The sequence below is a fragment of the Phoca vitulina genome, unplaced genomic scaffold (assembly GCF_004348235.1).
Source record: "Phoca vitulina isolate PV1807 unplaced genomic scaffold, GSC_HSeal_1.0 scaffold54, whole genome shotgun sequence".
Lineage (NCBI taxonomy): Eukaryota > Metazoa > Chordata > Mammalia > Carnivora > Phocidae > Phoca > Phoca vitulina.
Window position 1 is genome coordinate 9,182,817 of NW_022589757.1, and position 6,207 is coordinate 9,189,023.

Consider the following 6,207-nt stretch of genomic DNA (forward strand, 5'->3'; position numbering starts at 1 on the left):
CAGTAGGTTAGGTGTCCAACTCTTGATCTCAGTTCAGGGCTTCTGCTCAGGTCTTGATCTCAGGATCGTGAGTTCAAGTCCCACACTGGGCTCCACTGTAGGTGTAGAGCCTACTTAAAAAATAAAATAAATAAATAAATAAATAAATAAAAATAAAATGGGGTGGATAGCTGTAAAAATTCAGAAACACATCACACTTAAATGGAAGTCAGAATTCCAGTTACCACAACCAGTTAGGATCCAGTTGCACATAAAATAAGTATAAAAAGCTTGAAAATAGTAATAAAAAGTTATTACAAAGTTTGTGAGCTAAGCCTGAGCCGTTTGCAGAAGGGTCTGTCACAGTCCCTTCTTTTATTCTAATAAACTTAGGACTCTGAGTTCCCAGCCTGGAAATTAGAATGTGATCATTTGAAAGGAAGGGAAAGAGAAGAGGTGGGCTGTTGAAAGCAGGTACACTGACACCAGAAAGAACTAGAGAGAGGTGGCTAACTGACATGCAGGGAGAAAAATAAAAAGAATTGAAATCAGAGACTACCTAGAATAAAACCAAAATCTTTGATCATCTTTTTTAAGGGCAAGCAAAGATAAACATTAAATGACAACATTGTAAAATAATAATTCATAATCTGTGGTGATAGACCTGAACTATTAAAAAAAGATTTATTCACTGTCATCTATTTAAGAAAGCAGAGAAATATTAGGTTTTCAATAACTTAATTCAATTTTTCCTGTTGAGTTTCTTACTTATGGGTCTGCCTGAAAGGTGAATAATTCCCAATCTATGCATGAAGGAGCTCACAGACTTATAAAGGAGATAAACTTAAAGGGAACACAGTGTGACACACAAGATGCAGATTTAGCTCAAAAATGGAGCTCAATTAGGACAAGAGTGACAATAAAAATTCCTTTGCAAGTGTTGACATTAGTGCTGACTTTTGAAGAATGAAAAGAATTGCACAAGGGTGGGGCATTATACAGAGACGTTAGGATTCGTGAGGGCATGGAGGCATTAACTAGTTTATTCTGGGATCTTTATGTAATTCAGAATTGCTGGTTTGACTCAAGATGAGGAGTGGCATAAGATGAAATCCGTCCTTCATTGCCTATGGCAGCCTCTGAGATATTTTAAGCATATTGTGAAAACAACTGCAGTTTCCATTAAAGCACATTGTGAAACAACGTTTCCATTAAAATGGATAGCATCTTTGGGAAAGTTAAGTGTATCATTCATTTCTTCTAAACTGTGAGTTCCTTAAAGCAGAGACTGAATTTTAGATCTCTTTGTATACTTAGCAGAACTGGCATTTAAATGTCTGATAAATATTTATTGAGTTGACATAACTGAATAAATGAACTAAATTTATCGTGAAAACCTTAATCATGCACTTTATATCAAATTTATAATTTCCTCCTAATACTTTATCTGCTCAGAAGCTATTGAAAGAATTAGTGTTTTGATGATCAGGGAGAAGAATGCATTTCTAAAATGGGGCATTTTATTTTTTAAAAAGATTTTATTTATTTATTTATTTATTTGAGAGAGAGAGCACGAGCAGGGGGAGGGGCAGAGGGAGAGGGAGAGAGAGAATCCTCCAGCAGACTCCCCACTGAGTGAGGAGCCCGACAAAAATGCTGGGCTGCATCCCAGGGTCCTGAGATCATGACCTGAGCTGAAGGCAGAGTCTTAACAGACTGAGCCACCCAGGCACCCCCAAAATGGGGCATTTTAGAAAGTGCAGAACTTTGGTAAATTAGGATAATCAGAGGTACCATGAGACCATGAGAGCACAGAACTGGCATGCAAGTGAGGAAGAAATGATGGGAAAATGCTAATGACACATTTGTCAGTTTTATAGAGTTCAGCACATCACTGTACTCTCTCCTTCTTCATACACATACCATTTAAACAACCCCATTTACTATAGCATCACTTAAGAATAAAATTACCAAAGAGGTGAAAGATCTGTATACTGAAAACAATAAGATACTAATGGCAGAAATTGAAGAAAACACAAATGATGGAAAGATCTCCACATTCACAGATTAGAAGAATATTGCTAACATGTTCATACTACCCAAAGCAATCTACAGATTCAATACAATCCCTATCAAAATTCCAACAGGATTTTTGCATAAATAGAAAAAAATCCTAAAACTCACATGAAACCACAAAAGACCCCAAATAACCAAAATAATCTTGAGAAAGAACAAAAATAAGGGCATCACACTTCCTGATCTCAAACTATATTACAAAGCTATAATAATTGACTTGATCCCCAAACCAGGAAAAGACCCCATCAAGAACGAGAATTAAAGACCAATATCCCTGATGAACATGGATGCCAAAATTCTCATCAAGATACTAGCCAATAGCATCCAACAGTACATTAAGAGGATAATTCACCACGACCAAAGGGGGCTTATTCCTGGGCTGCAAGGGTGGTTCAAAATTCACAAATCAATCAACGTGATACATCACATTAATAAAAGAAAGGACAAGAACCATATGATCCTCTCAATTGATGCAGAAAAAGCATTTGACAAAATACAGCATCCTTTCTTGATTAAAATTCTCCACAGGGTAGGGATAGAGAACATGTACCTCAATGTCATAAAGGCCACATACGAAAAGCCCACCACGAATATCATTCTCAATGGGGAAAAACTGAGAGCATTTCCCCTAAGGTGAGGAACATGACAGGGATACCCACTCTCACCCCTATTGTTCAACATAGTACTAGAAGTCCTAGCCTCAGCAATCAGACAACAAAAATAAATAAAAGGCATTCAAATCAGCAAAGAAGAAGTCAAACTCTCACTCTTCGCAGATGACATGATACTTTATGTGGAAAACCCAAAAGACTACACCCCAAAATTGCTAGAACTCATACAGGAATTCAGCAACATGGCAGGATATAAAATCAATGCACAGAAATCAGTTGCATTTCTATACACTAACAATGACACAGAACAAAGAGAAATTAAGGAGTTGAGCCCATTTACAATTGCACCAAAAACCATTAGATACCTAGAAATAAACCTAACCAAAGAAGTAATGGTTCTGTACTCTAAAAACTATAGAACACTTATGAAAGAAATTGAGGAAGACACAAAGAGATGGAAAAACATTCCATGCTCATGGATTGGTAGAATGAGTGTTGTTAAAAATGTCTATGCTACCCAGAGCAATCTACACATTCAATGCAATCCCTATCAAAATACCATCAACATTTTTCACAGATGGTATAATCTGTGAAATCAAATAATCCTAAAATTTGTATGGAACCAGAAAAGACCCAAAAGAGCCAGAGGAATGTTGAAAAAGAAAACCAAAGCTGGTGGCATCACAATGCTGGACTTCAAGCTCTATTTCAAAGCTGTAATCTTCAGGACGGTATGGTACTGGCACAAAAACAGGCACATAGATCAATGGCACAGTATAGAGAACTCAGAAATGGGCCCTCAATTCTATGGCCAACTAATCTTCGACAAAACAGAAAAGAATATCCAATGGAAAAAGGACAGTTTCTTCAATAAATGGTGCTGGAAACATTGAACAGCCACATGTAGAAGAATGAAACTAGACTTTTTTCTCACACCATACAAAGATAAACTCAAAACAGATGAAAGACCTAAATATAATACAGGAATGCATCAAAATCCTAGAGGAGAACACAGGCAGCAACTTCTTCGACCTTGGATGCAGCAACTTCTTTCAAGATACGTCTCCAAAGGCAAGGGAAACAAAAGCAAAAATGAACTATTGGGACTTCATCAAGATAAAAAGCTTCTGCACAGCAAAGGAAACAGTCAACAAAACTAAAAGGCAACCTACGGAATGGGAGAAGATATTTGCATGACATATCAAATAAAGGGCTAGTATCCAAGATCTATAAAGAACTTATCAAACTCAAAACCCAAAAAACAAATAATCCAGTTAAGAAATGAGCAGAAGATGTGAACAGACATTTCTCCAAAGAACACACACAAATGACCAACAGACAAATGAAAAAATGGTCCACATCACTTGGCATCAGGGAAATACAAATCAAAACCACAACGAGATACCACCTCACACCAGTCAGAATGGCTAAAATTAACAAGTCAGTAAACAACAAATGTTGGTGGGGATGCGGATAAAGGGGAAGTGTCTTACACTGTTGTTGGAAATACAAGCTGGTGCAGTCATTCGGGAATGCAGTACGGAGGTTCCTCAAGAAGTTAAAAATAGAGCTACCCTAGGACCCAGCGATTGCACTACTGGGTGTTTACCCCAAAGATACAAATGTAGTGATCCAAACGGGCACCTGCACCCCAATGTTCATAGCAGCAATGTCCACAGTAGCCAAACTGTGTCCATCGACAGATGAATGGATAAAGGCGTCCATCCATGGATAAAGATGTGGTATATATATATATACACACAATGGAATATTACTCAGCCATCAGAAAGGATGAATCCTTACCATTTACATCGACTGGATGGAACTGGAGGTATTATGCTGAGTGAAATAAGTCAATCAGAGAAAGACAATTATCATATGTGGAAAATAAGAAACAGGGCAGAGGACCATAGGGGAAGGGAGGAAAAACAGAATGCAAGTCATCAGAGAGGGAGACAAACCATCAGAGACTCTTCAGTATAGGAAACAAACAGCGTTGCTGGAGGGGAGGTAGGTGGGGGGAAGCAGTATTTGGGTGGTGGACAATAAGGAGGGCACATGATGTGATGAGCACTGGGTGTTATATGGAACTGATAAATTATTGAACACTACATCTGAAACTAATGATGTACTACAAGTTGGCTAAGTGAATTTAATAATTAGAAAAGCTATTGTAATTGAAACAGTATGGTGCTGGCACAAAAACAGACACACACATCGATGGAACAGAATGGAGAGCCCAGATATAAATCCATGCTACATGGTCAACCAATCTTTGACCGTGAGGCCAAGAATACACAATGGGGAAAGGATTATCTCTTCAATAAAAGGCTTTAGGTAAACTGGATATCTACATACAAAAGAATAAAATTGGACCCTCATCTCACATCATATACAAAAATTAACTTGAAGTGGATTGAAAACTTAAGTGTAAGACCTACAACTGTAAAATTCCTGGAAGAAAACATAGTGGATAAGCTCTTTGAGATTGGTCTTGGCAATGATTTTTTGGGTATAACACCAAAAGCATAGGCAATGCAAGCAGAAATTAAAAAGTTAAACTAAAAAAAAATTAAACTAAAAACTTCTGCACAGCAAAGGAAACCATCAACAAAATGAAAAGGCAACCTGTGGAATGGAAGAAAATATCTGCAAACTACATATCTGATAAGAGGTTAATACCCAAAATATAAAAGGAAGTCATACAACTCAATAGCAAAAATAATAATAAATAATCCAATTTAAAAATAGGCAAAGTAAATAGACATTATTCCAAAGACATAGAGTGGTCAATAGGTATATGAAACGGTACTCAACATCACTAATGATCAGTGCAAAACCTCACATCTCTTAGAATGGTTATTATCAAAAAGGCAAGATGTTATAAGTGTTGGTGAAGATGTGGAGAAAAAGAAATCCTTGTACACTGTTGGTGGAAATGAAAACTGGTGCAGCCACTATGGAAAACAATATGGAGGCTCCTCAAAAAATTAAAAATAGAACTACCATACAACCAAGCAAAACCATGTATAGGAATATACCCAAAGGAAATGAAATCAGTATCTCAAAAAGATATCTGCACTCCTATGTTCACTACAGCATTATTCATAATATCCAAGACACAGAAACAATATAAGAGTTCATCAATGGGTGAATGAATAAGGAAAATTGATATATATAGATATAGATATATCACATATGTATGATGGAATATTATTCAACCACAAAAAGAAAGAAATTCTGCCATTTATGACAACGTGGATGAACCTGGAAGATATTATGCTGAATGAAATAAGCCAGACATAGAAAGAAAATTCTGTATGATCTCACTTATATGTGGAATCTAACAAAGTTGAACTCATGGAACCAGAAAGTAGAACAGTGGTTGCCAGGGGCTGGAGGGTGAGCGGGAAATGGGGGATATTGGTCAAAGGGCACAAACTTTCAGTTATAAGATGAATAAGTTCTTGGGATCTGTATGACATGATAACTGTAGCTTAATAATACTGTATTGTATACTTGAAATTTGCTAAGAGAGTAG